Genomic DNA, 13837 nt, shown 5'->3' with positions numbered 1-13837 from the left:
TTAACTTCTAGGAGAAAACAATGCCCTCATCTAACGGTGGTGTAGGACCTTCGGACAATTATCCAACTATTTAAACTCCCAGCGCCCGTCTTACGAAAAGAAAATATTAGAGGGACAGAAAGTCATCGGACCATTACCGCAAGAGGGATTATATATTTAGCGGAAATAAGCTTTTCCACACAATTTTCAAACAAATAAAATTCTTGTCAAAACCTAAACAAATATCCAAACAATTAGTAAAAAATGTGAAGGATCAAAGGAAAAATTATGAACAAGCTTTACATCTATTACTTAGGATAGGTTGTATTAAATAGTGTTTTCCAGTAGAAGGTGAATTTACATCCACTTATTATCTAATAAAGAAACCAAATGGGGAAGATAGCATATTAAGTTTGAAAAAGCTTAATATCTTCATTCAAGCTTTTCACTTTAAATTGGAGAATTATAGAACCGTCCTAACACTGTAACATGAAAATTATTTCCTCCCCCAAAATTGACCTGAAAGATGCATATTTTGTAGTCCCGATAGGAGAAATACAGACAATATTTAAGATTCATATATAACAATATTTTGTACCAATTTAATAGTTTACCTTTTGGTCTTAATATAATATATAATTAATAATAATCATAATTTGTCATATTTGAGCTGAGGTAGCTTTTGCTTGATCAAAATCTATTTAACACAACTAAATTAGAACAAAAAATGTTCCGATTTTCACGTTATTTATTGGATATATATTAGATTATATATTAATGATTCTATCTATATTAAAGATACTACACACTATACGACATACTCGGCATCGTCATTGGATCAAAAAAACCTTGAGTAAGGCGGGCGTAGACACAACCTTTTTTGTATGTATCAACTTCTGCTGCGTTTAGAGTAGGAGTGAGTGGAGAACATATAATTAGCGCATTAGACCCCTTCTTCAAACGTATTTTTTATCTTTTATAATAGAACCGAAAAATAACCAATTGACAAGTTTGCTAAGGCTATAATTGAATCAATAAGACTTAAGTAATGGGCAGTTTTAATAATTATTCTTATAATTATATGTACGATATGGATTTTTCTTTTTATTGTTTAGCAATTAGATTTCGTTGATAAATAATTGTTATCACCACCTTATCTTTTGCAAGCGTTAATCGAATAAAACATTTTCTTAAGAAAGTCACCTTTTGTCACTCTAAACATTTACAATGTAATAATTATATCAAGGACCAGCAAAGGAAAATTTTAATTAATCTGCCTTCAGGTAAGTCGTAAGTTAAGATTTTCCTAAAAAGTGTTCATTTTTTAAGTAAAAAAAAACTGATTTTAAAGTTATTGCAAAATTGTCACGAGGTGCACTGACTCAATTAATAAATTATCTAAACTACTTTTCACATATAAGAAAGAACTATTTCAAGAAAAATTCAATTTTCAGTAACAATTGTGAAAAAAACTAATGCAAATTATTTTCAAACTAAATTGTGTCAGCATAACTCAAACAAAACTATTGGTAATGTAAATTTACTTTACATATCTTAAACATTTTCACATTTTCGAAAAACTAATAACTATTCAAATTTCGTTTTGGCCTATGTTTAGTTTTCATTTTATTATTTTTCGACTTCTTATGAATTTATATATATAAACTTATCGATTTATATATATAAGCTTATCGATTGGCGGCGAGTACAGCACCAAGAAGTTATTCTTCTTCCTTTCCTCGCGGTATTAAATTCATGAACTTAACTGGTCATCTATACCCGCCAGCGCCCTTAGGCGCATGCTCCACGAAAAATCACGGTGAAGCGCTAAATCGGTCGCTCTCATCGTGTGGTTCAAAAGGTGCCGTTGAACGCATCAGGTCATACGCGTGGTGATCAACAAATTTCCTCACCACTCGAGGCACAGAGGACGCAGCACGGGCCGGCCCCTCCGGAAGGAAGACCAAAAGCGAGGTAGGGTCAGTCAGTATCTCACATTCAAAATATTATTCCTCCATCTTCTTGGAGATTTGTCCCAACACAACTCAACCCAGGTGATATTGCATCATGTGGTATGTTGCCGGAAGAGCTATTGAACAATTCTATGTAGTGGAACGGCCCAGAGTGGCTACGTCGTTCAATGGCCGAACAATCCAACTCCTACTCTCGACTCACCAGATATTCGGAAAGAGGAATCAAAAAGGTATGTTTACTCGACGTTTCCACAAAAATTCTTTCCTTTTTCGGATTTATTGGACAGATTTTCTTCTCTTCCAAAAATTCTTCGTATTATCACTTATGTTTTGCGTTTCATAGATCTGAAAATAAAACGTCAGTCTGTTGATACATCAGTGATGAATGAAATTGAATTACATAATTCATTACTCGTATTTGTTCGAATCGTTCAACAGCAATGTTTTCGACAGGAATTTGATCTTGTTTCCAAAGGTCTACGTTGCTCCAAACCTATGCGCAAGTTGTGTCTTGTAATTGATACTCAGGGTATTCTCAGGGTGGGCGGAAGGCTAATTACGTCCATGCTTCCCTATGAGCAAAAACACCCTGCCCTCTTATCATCAAACCATAAACTGACAGATATGATAGTCTGTTATTATCACAATAAATACCTGCATCCAGGTTTTCAAACTTTGTCCTATTTGTTGTTACAACATTTTTGGATTATTGCTTCCAAACGAGTCATCTGGAGGAATTTGTCTCAATGTTACCGCTGTTTTCGAGCAAACCCTAAACCGTACATTCCCCGTATGGGCAATCTGCTCTCTTATCGCATCACACAACTCAAGCCATTTCAGTGCATTGGTGTCGATATGGCAGGTCCTTTTCAAATTACCATGGCAAAACTATCTAAAAGCATATCTTTGTCTTTTCATCTGCTGTTCTGTTCGTGCTATCCACCTTGAGTTAGTTTCGGATTTATCAACTGATGCATTTTTAGCCGCATTGCCACGCATGATTGCGCGCCAAGGAAAACCTTCTGCTCTCCACAGCGACTGCGGAACGAATTTTATTTCTGCGTCAAAATACATAGCCAATATCATGTCCGATGCAGCTAGAGAAGAGCAGATCTCTTGGTGATTTAATCCTCCCTCTAGTCCGCACTTCGGTGGCTTGTGGGAAGCCGGCGTCAAAAGCGTCAAAAAACACCTAGTCCGTGTAGTAGGTGACCGCATCATGACCTACGAAGAACTCAATACAGTTTTGGTTCAAATAGAATCAATTATTAATTCTAGACCCATATGTGCTGTCAGTAATGATCCCAATAACGTGAGCTGTATTACACCCGGCCATTTTTTGATGTTGGCTCCAGTATCGACACTCCCTGACCCTGATATGACTTCTTCAAACATGTCTTGACTAAACCGTTGGCAGCTAATCTTGCAAATGCAGCAGCACTTCCGGCGTCGATGGCATAATGAATATCTCACAAGCCTCAATCAACGTAATAAATGATGTGAAAATCGCCCCAATCTTGATGTGAGCACACTGGTGGTCTTAAAGGAGGAAAACACTCCAGTACTTGACTGGCGTCTTGCGCGTATAGTCGAGGTCTACCCTGCCCCTGATGGCATTGTCAGAGTGGTCAAGGTTCGTACTGCGACTGGTGTCTTTAAGAGACCTGTTATAAAACTCTGCCCTCTACCAAATCAATAGCGTGGTAAGCACATTTTTCGCTTAAAGCACACAAGATGTTAGCACTTCTATTAGTAATATTTATTAGTATAGTTCTGAATTTTCGTTTTTTTTAACCTATAAACTGTAGGTAAACATGGGTAACATTTTTTCGGAACCGTTTTTTTGTTTTTTTGGGAAAATACCTACTGCATTTTGGTGGGCGGTATGTTTAGTTTTCATTTTATTATTTTTCGACTTCTAATGAATTTATATATATAAACCTATAGCTTATCGATTGGCCGCGAGTACAGTACCAAGAAGTTATTCTTCTTCCTTTCCTCGCGGTATTAAATTCTTGAACTTAACTGGCCATCTATACCCGCCAGCGCCCTTAGACGCATGCTCCACGAAAAATCACGGTGAAGCGCTAAATCGATCGCTCTCATCGTGTGGTTCAAAAGGTGCCGTTGAACGCATCAGGTCATACGCGTGGTGATCAACAAATTTCCTCACCACTCGAGGCACAGAGGACGCAGCACGGGCCGGCCCCTCCGGAAGGAAGACCAAAAGCGAGGTAGGGTCAGTTAGGTAATCAAAAATCTTTTGATCCTGTCTTGAGTAAGTTTTGCGACTTCTTGCTGTGCCAGCTGCGGCCAAAGTCCGTTTCCACGCGGACAAAACAGCCTATTTTTTGTTAAAATTAAATCTAAGAAATATTTTTCAAATAATTCATTATTATCATTTAATCTAAACCGAAAAGCTTCCCATTAGTTTAGTACATAAAAATAAATTCTTAAACAATTTAAAACATCTAAATCAAATATCACAAATATCCTTGATTAGATCGTAAAATTAACAAAACTTTAATTTTTATAAGAAACTTCCACAGGCTACTGTAATACTTTTTACAAAACTTTTGGATTCCTCCTGCGTCGGTTTTTGCTAAGTCGAAATTGCTGACGTTTCGCCAATCATCCTGTTCTTCTCTTCTTCAGAGCTTGACTGAAAATGTTTCAGTACCCACAATTTGACACTGATTAAGTAGAAATCGTTCTATCAATAAATACTGATTTTGTAAATCTGCTTGTTGGATTCGGGACAACTCGAGTAGGCAAAACATTATATGCACAACTTGGGAAGAGGAGATCTTGATTAGTCTCCAACTATTTTCCCAACCCTTGCTCTCCTTGACTCGTAAGTATCACCTACCTCCCTTGTGTGAATAACTATTTAGTACAAATTTTTTAACAAGTTATTGTTGCAGGGCGATAAGCACAAGCGGAATTCGCTACTTGTATCAACGTTTGCCAATAAAATAAATACGTACAAAATAACCGGCCGTTTATTATACAGAAGTTACAACACACATTTTTACATGACGCGCACACGATAGACAAGTACGGAGAACAACTGAATCCGATATTTACAGTGCTGAGAGGCAAAGATAAAGAAACGTAAACGCAATATGTATTGCATATTACTTATACAAATAAATGTACCTAACACGCAAAGTATTGTATTCCAACAGTTATGAGACTGATCCATGTTCTCTATCCCATTTTTTTTTGACTTGCATATATGTCTGTTTCCTGGTTTTGATATATTAATCACATATCCATGTAGTGTCATCCAATTTACATTTTATTTTTTAGTTTACCAAAAGATGAAATTGTAAGGAAACAATGGATAACATTCTTAGTCAAAAATGGAGTTGCCAGGGAGGCTGATAGCTTTACAAGAGCTTCCATATTACTCCTTTAAGCTATTGGAGAGGTGATAAATACTGGATAAAATAGGCAGTCTTTTAGGTAGATATTGTGATCAGTTGTAAATCGGGTTACTTGTTGTTTTTTCAATAATACAAGCGTTTCCTCAATCACTTAATATTTATTGAATTTTTATTTTCTATAAATGGACTGTATCTCACATTGCGGCGACGTCGCGACCCATGCCGTCTACCCCGTAACGCTACAAAATTGTTACTAGTCTAGCAGAAACGTAGACCTTGCCGATTTGGCGTACAACGCCTTGTTGTCACATTGACTGAAATGTCCGGCATGTTTAAGATACACAAAATTAAAAAGAAATTTACATAATTTTGAACTCAACATACCCCCAGTCTTGAAAGAACCCTCTTTCAAAAAAAAAACAACAAAACAAACATTTCTTGAAAATCGATTTGCCTTAGACAACCCTTGAAACCACTTGAACTGAGTTTTTTTTCACACCCACTTTCGTGAAACAATGGACACAATTTTGCGAATGAACGTTTGATGACACCTTCACTCGTTTTTACATCAGCCACCCGACTAATGTTGTCCTTTCCTGGGTATAACTGAACGATGCGTCCCATTTTCCAACACAAGGGAGGCACATTTTCTTCTTTCACGATCACCAATATCCCTTCCTGCAGGGTGTCCCCGCCAGCCTTCCATTTGACGCGCCTCTGAAGTTCAGCGATGTATTCCAGTGACCAACGAGACCAAGAACCTTGTTGGTATTGTTGAATACGTTGACAGCTAGCAAGATTATTTTCAGGTTGCTCGAGCAATCGTGGGTCCGGTAATGAGGTTGTCCTTCTTCCGATCAGGAAATGGGATGGGGTTAAAACGTCCAAAACGTCAGAAGGATCAGAGGACATTGAAGTGAGAGGACGTGAGTTTAAAATGGCCTCTATTTGACACAACAAAGTAGAAAAATCCTCATAAGTCAAATTTGCCTTGCCCACAGCTCTTTTTAAATGGTATTTTACACTTTTTACCCCTGACTCCCATAAACCCCCAAAATGAGGCAAATATGCCGGAATAAAAGACCAATTAACACCTTCTGTCGCAATCAATGTCTTTAAAATGACATGATTATTACGCAAAAATTTTCTGAGCACCCACAAAATTTTTACCATTGTCTGAAAACATTTTTTCTGGTTTGCCCCTCCTAGACACGAATCTCCTGAAAGTTGCAACAAATGCTTGCGTAGACAGACTTGTTACAGCCTTTAAATGTATTGCACGTGTGCAAAAACAAATAAATAAACAAACATACCCATTGTACAAACGCGTGCCCCGTCCCAAAGCTATTTTAAAATTGAACGGCCCTGTATAATCAACCCCTGTGGTATTGAATGGAAATTGTGGGATCACTCGTGCCTTAGGTAGGTCTCCCATCTGTATTTCAAAGGACCTAGGTTGAACCTTCGAACACACAACACATTCATGCACCACCTTTCTCACAACATTTCTGCCCTTTAGTGGCCAATAATTTTCCCTTAATGAACTGAGCACTAATTGAGGGCCTGCATGCAGTAGTCTCAAATGCTCTGCCTTAACAATCAATTTTGTACATGGATGTTTTGCGTCTAACACAATTGGGAATTTTTTGTCATATTTAAATTCTGAAAGCGCTAGTCTTCCGCCTACTCTGATTAATCCGTCGGCGTCTAGAAACGGATTTAAATTTGACAACGAACCCTTTTTTATCTTCTCACCGGTCTCCAAGATTTTCTGCTCATTTACGAAATATTCATCTTGGGATAACTTTAGTAACATTTTTTCAGACTCTTGGAGTTCCCTCACTGTCAAGTTCTTTGATTCGTGACTATTCAATTTTCTGCAACGTGCTGTAAAACTTAAGCTATATGCAAATACACGTTTCAATTTTGTCCAACTGGAATATCTGGAAAAAATCTCTAGACTATTCTTCTCTGTATTCAAAAAGGCTTTTACTCGCTTCCTCCTTTCTGGAAGTTCCTCTAACGGTACATCAACACCCTGATTTGGAAAGAAATCTTGTGACAACCATTGTGGACCTTCAAACCACAATTTATTTCCACACAACTTGGAAGGAAAAAGTCCCCGGGATACTAAGTCTGCGGGGTTTTCTTCTGACCGCACATAATGCCAATGGTCTTGATCCGTCATAGACTGAATTTGAGATACTCTATTTGCGACAATTGATTGGAATTGATTTGCTGGTGATTTTATCCAACTTAATGTTACTGTAGAATCGCCCCACAAAAAGAGTTTCCTGAAATTTAACGTCATGGAAGTTTGTACTTCTTTTATCAACCTTGAAAGTAATAATGCACCTGACAATTCCAATTTCGGTATAGTGAGTGCCTTTATCGGGGCAACTTTACTTTTTGCACAAAATAAGCGAACGACTACACTTTCATCCTTCATGACATTTCTGACATAGACACATGCTCCAAACGCTTCTTGTGCAGCATCACAAAATCCATGAAGTTCGATGTCCTCTGAATTGTTGCTGCCTACATGTCTTGGAATATGCAGCACATTTAATTTCACCATTTCTTGCTTAAATTGTTTCCACTCTTGGGCAATATTGGTCGGTACTTCATCATCCCAATCCAACTTGAGAATCCACAGTCTTTGTAAAATAATTTTGGGAATGACGACACATGGACTGACTAACCCAAGTGGATCGAACAGCTGGGCAATTTCTGACAGAATCTTCCGTTTTGTGGTACTTGAATTACTTGAAAATTCCCTCACCCTGTAGGTAAAGATATCTGCCTGACAGTCCCAATACAATCCCAAAGTTTTGTGTTGATGCTCTCCTAGATTAAGAGTTTGTAATTCTGCCTTGGGCCTTACTCCAAATTGTTCCAAGAACTCTTTCTTGTTCGAACTGAATTTTCTGAGCTCAAACCCACGAGATTTTAAAACCTCACAAACACCCTTATATATCTGAAGTGCCTCTTGAATCGACGAGGCCCCTGATTTCAAATCGTCAACGTAGAAGTCCTTGCCAATTACCTTTGAAATTTGTGTTTGTTCGCAATTTTTTGCCAGTTCTTGCAAACACCTTACCGCTAGAAATGGACTTGAGGTTAATTCAAACGTCACCCTGTTTAAATTGTAGACCTTGACTTCTTCTGCTGGATTTTCTCTCCACAGTATCCTTTGTAAATGGCGTTGATCTTCCCTAACCCATACTTGTCGGTACATTTTGGCGATATCTGCGCAGAATGCTACTTTATGTTGTCTAAACCTCATCAAAATTGAAATGATATCCTCTTGAATTCTTGGCCCCGAAAATTGCAAATCGTTAAGTGACACACCCGAGTCTGATTGTGCAGAGCCGTCATACACAACCCTTAACCTTGTTGTAGAACTTCCTTCATTTTTCACTGTATGATGTGGTAAGTAATAACACCTTTTATTCGTGATGTCCTCACTTACTTGAGTAATGTGACCTACCTCTTCATACTCTCTCATGTATTCACAATAATCTACATGTAGTTGCTTGTCCCTGGCAAATTTCCTCTCCAAAGAGTAAAATCTCCTCAATGCCATCTCTCGAGAATCTCCCAACTTTTCAATACTCATTTTCAATGGGATTGCAACAACAAATCGACCATCCTGATCACGTCTTGTTGTTGACACAAACAAATTTTCACAATCAATTTCATCCCGTGTCATTCCCTCAATTTGACCTCCACCTAGCTCTTCTAGTTCCCAAAACTTGGCCAGTTGGTCTTGTACCTCTGTACCGATACTTAGGTTGCACACCGTTTTCTTAGGTTTGACTCGAGATCCTTGTCCACTGATGTAGCCCGCTACTACCCATCCTAACCAAGTGTTTTGTAAGACAGGTTTGTTTTCCCCTAATTCGATTCTTCCTACTCTTATGAGTTTCCAGAACACACCTGCACCAATTAACATATCCACTTCATCAGGCAAATGAAATTCACTGTTTGCTAGACAAATATTTCCTGGAATGTTTATTGGCCCTAACTCAATTTCACACAAAGGAATCTCATCACTAATTTTTGGAATGATTAAACAACTGATAGGAATTTGGAAATCACCTTTCTGAGAACTGATTTCTACTTCACACCGTCTCGAAATCTTTTCAGTGTTTTGACCAATCCCAATCACACACACATTCGCATATTTTGTTTCTAACTGAAGTCTGTCACACATTTTTTCAGTGATAAAATTGCTCATTGAAGCTGAATCTAACAAAACCTTGCAATGATGCACATTGCCACTCACATCTTTTATTTTGACAATCGCTGTAGAAAGTAACACCTGACATTGAGTCCCACAATTTCTACTCGATAGCGCCACAGAGGTTTTACTTCCTTCCTTTGAAGACGCTTCTACAGCCTTTTGCACGTCAGCAATTGGGGCACTTTCAACACTGCCGTGTTCAGTTTGGCGTTGGTTATAAAAATGTAATAGAACATTATGCCCTAAACCACACTGCGAACATTTTTTGCCTTGACAATTAAAACTAAAATGCTTGTTCGAAAATTAACACATGCATAATTTGTTTCGTTTTATTTGCGCAATTCTCTGGCTGGTTGTTAGCTTCAAAAATTTCTTACATTCGCTGATGTCATGACCGCTTTTACAAATAACACACTTGCTTTTTTCAACCCCAGCAACAAAAACCCTTTGTTTTTGCCCGGTAAAATTTTCCTTCAATTTTGTCCGGGAATTGTTTTCCAAGGTCTCTAACAAGTCTGCACGGCTTTTTAGAAATTGCTTAAAATCTTTTAACTCAGGCATCTCTGTTTTTATTTTAAAAGATTCCCACTCCTTTAATGTTACGCGATCAAGTTTAGTGCCTAAATGATACAAGATTAACGTGTCCCAAAATTTTACAGGTTCACCCAAATTTTCCAAGGCTCGTAAGTTCCTGTCTGCGTTATCAATTAAATTTCTCAAACTAGAAGAAGATTCATATTTTATGGGCTGTATATCGTAAATCCCTGTAATATGATTCTGCACCAAAATACGCTTGTTGTCATATCTTTTGCACAAAATGTCCCACGCGATCTCATAATTTGAAGCGCTAAATTCTAACGAATTGAAGTACCTCCTTTGCTGGAGCCTCAAGTGATGCACGCAAATAGTGAAACTTTAGAAGGTCGCCAATCGACTTATTCTTGTGAATTAAACTATCAAACGTGTCTCTAAATTCCAACCACTTTGAGTAGTTTCCAGCAAACGTTGGTAAGTTTATTAAAGGTAATCGTACACCCATCGTTTCATTAGAATTTGGCCGTAAATTTTCCTGAAAAATGACAGAGTTGGAATCCGAATGCGTATTATTTTGCAAACACTCATTTTTGTTGTTCGTCTTATTAAAATCACCCAAAATATTTTTTGCCTTTGCGGTTTGGAAAACTTCCCTTTCATTAAATTGGCTCTCTAAATCTGTTTCCGAACATAATACCTCAATTTCAGTTTGATATTGTTCAAAAATATCTGATAACTCGATTATTTTCTCTGTTCTAAATTGCGATTGCATAAATACTTGTTTTTCTGAAGATGCGCTTTCAGTTTGCACATTGAAATTTGTTAAATACCTTTTAAATTGAGATACGCTCGCTTTTACACTAGCTCCCTTTCTAATTAATTGGTTTAATTGCTCAGCCATTTTGCTGATTTTAGACACACAAAATAGAGACCACAAACTACAAAATCCAAGAAAGGTTTGAAAAGGATCGACTTACAGGTTAACGGCGACTTTTTTATAAGTCCGGTCCTTACTGTCTCGTTCTCCGTCGCGTCGTAGCAACGCTGCGCGATCGTACGGCCCCGCACGTACAATTTCCAACACCGCGCCGCGCTCGCCGATAAACTCCACGCACCGCTACGACGACCTTCAAACAATGCTTTGTGCACCGCGCCGCTCCGCCTTGTCTCAGCTGCGCTTTTTTGCTTGCCGACGTTCGTTTACAGACACGTAAACGTTTACCTCACAATTTTCACACAATTTTCTTTGCGAATACAGACCTCGTTTTTCACTTTTGCGGAACACTCAATAATTCTCGCAATTGAAAACTCTCCATTCGATGGATCACAATCCCGTTCGATGGACCACTATGTTTCTTCAATAATACAAGCGTTTCCTCAATCACTTAATATTTATTGAATTTTTCTTTTCTATAAATGGACTGTATCTCACATTGCGGCGACGTCGTGACCCATGCCGTCCACCCCGTAACGCTACAAAATTGTTACTAGTCTAGCAGAAACGTAGACCTTGCCGGTTTGGCATACAAGGCCTTGTTGTCACATTGACTGAAATGTCCGGCATGTTTAAGATACACAAAATTAAAAAGAAATTTACATAATTTTGTTTTCTGGTCATTTTGGTTGCCGATGGTACCAGCCAGCCCATATTTAGAGTGCCAAATAGTCCCTTTTTTTTCTAACCCCACTGATAAAATTTATCAATATGTTACCAACTTTTTGTCGGTCTAAAATGTTTATATTTTTCCTGCATAATTTGTGACTGAAAATTTTCCATCTTGAATATATGAGAAATTTTTGTTGATAAGGGGACGTTTTTCGGCTTTATTTCCAACATGTCAAAATAATGATTTCTTTCCTAGAGTAGACACCAGCAGATCTTTAATCTTCAGTGGCAGTAAAAACAACATTACAAGTTATAGAGAAGTCTGACACAGAATAACCAACGGTCATCAGTTTTTAAGAAGAACTTAAGGCACAGTAATGTATTGTCAACAAGTAAAGTGCTCCTCATTTAAATTTTGTTTCGAATTTACAGTTAATGAAATTTTTGCTTTAGTTATTCTACTAATAATTAACAATAGTTTAATGTATTATAAATCAACATTTTTTTATTGCTTACGTCTTTTTTGCAATTTTTAAAGGTATCAAATAATATAAAAGTTCCTTGAAAAGAGTAACACTAAATATTATTATGCTATTAAAAAATGCAGCATTCATTTTTATTTAATTTCTTATTGTGTTTATAAGCAACAATGCAATTTATTCTTTTCAATAAAGACCTTATTAAATAATTCATGTATTTATTCATTGATATTTTTACATTGTGTTCATTCTCCAACTAATAAGACAATTTTCCTTTTAGAATATTTCATGTGAGCTTACTGTTTTACTTTATATTCATAGCAGTAAAGTACACATATTATTAGAGTATTATTTATTAATTCTAGTGTACAATTAAAACATTACCACTCATTTCAGGCGTGCTCAGAAATTGTGTTATTCTATGATGTGACGTCGTTGGGGGCAACGTCGCTTGATGGGAAGCGCCATCTATTACTTAACTAATACAAATGGTCTAAAGAACCCTGTATGTCACACTTACACTTTTAAAAAATTCCGAACATTTCGGGAAAAGTAAAATTCAAATGGCAATAAAATATAAGTAATTATTGCGTGAATTGATACTAGTATTCAAAGCCGTTTGGTAATGTTAATTCTGTTACATTTAGAGATAATTGTTTATTGACTTGTTTTATATTAATTTTCGAATTTCTTGGTTACATTTTCCAATACCTACAGTTTTTTAACGAAATCGTCCATTGGTACTTTTCAGAATAATATATTTGGGAGGCGAAACTTTCTGCAATTACTAGACTTACAATGAAAGAATGAGCGCTCTATTTATACGAGGTGCTTGTTGAACATTTTTTTCCACTTAGATGTTTCCAGTGCGATGTCTAATACTTCAGAGCTATATTTACACTTTTAGAGTCACATTTCGTGAATTCGACTTTATTTACATTTTCAATAGAGATTAATCCAATAAGTTTAATAAAAAAAATTGTGCAAATAGCGCTTAAAGAACCAAAACGCTAAAATAGTTACAGAATTATACTAAGGACGCCGATCTGTCTGCTGTAATTCAGCATAATATTAAATCTGTACTTGTTGCTAGTTTTTTGAACGACACTTTCTACACCTTAATTCCTTTTTTGCCTGAAAATTTAATGAGATTTCGACATATTTTGAGAACATACTGGCGTAAAAATGCAGCATCCAAATATTGACAATGTGTCATCGGACTTGTTGCCTTCTGAACGCCGCAAGGTCTAACGTCAGAATTTGTAATTAGAGCTGCCATTGGTTAAAAACGAAAATTTAAATATGGCGCATGCGCACGCTGGACGGCCTTTCTCAAATTTTTTTAACATGGTTGCTCATGAGTTTGGCATCACCAAGGCGATAACAGAAACTAATCAAAACCAACCAAGGTAATAACCAAAACCAACCAAAATGGAAAAATTAAACCGCCTTCACGGAGGACCATCTCCTTGACGATAACGACAAAGGCGATTACAGAAACTAATCATAACCAACCAACCACCCTGGTAACAAAACAACTAATGAGGAAAGTATTTCAATTAGTACGCATTATAAAATAGTTACAACTTAAAACAAGTAAAAAACACTTAGTATCGCTGATGGTAACGATC

Source organism: Cylas formicarius, unplaced genomic scaffold (genome assembly GCF_029955315.1).
Source record: "Cylas formicarius isolate icCylForm1 unplaced genomic scaffold, icCylForm1.1 PGA_scaffold_12__32_contigs__length_19106922, whole genome shotgun sequence".
Taxonomy (NCBI): Eukaryota; Metazoa; Arthropoda; class Insecta; order Coleoptera; family Brentidae; genus Cylas; species Cylas formicarius.
The sequence above is the reverse complement of the archived record's forward strand: the minus strand, read 5'-3'. Positions refer to the sequence as shown.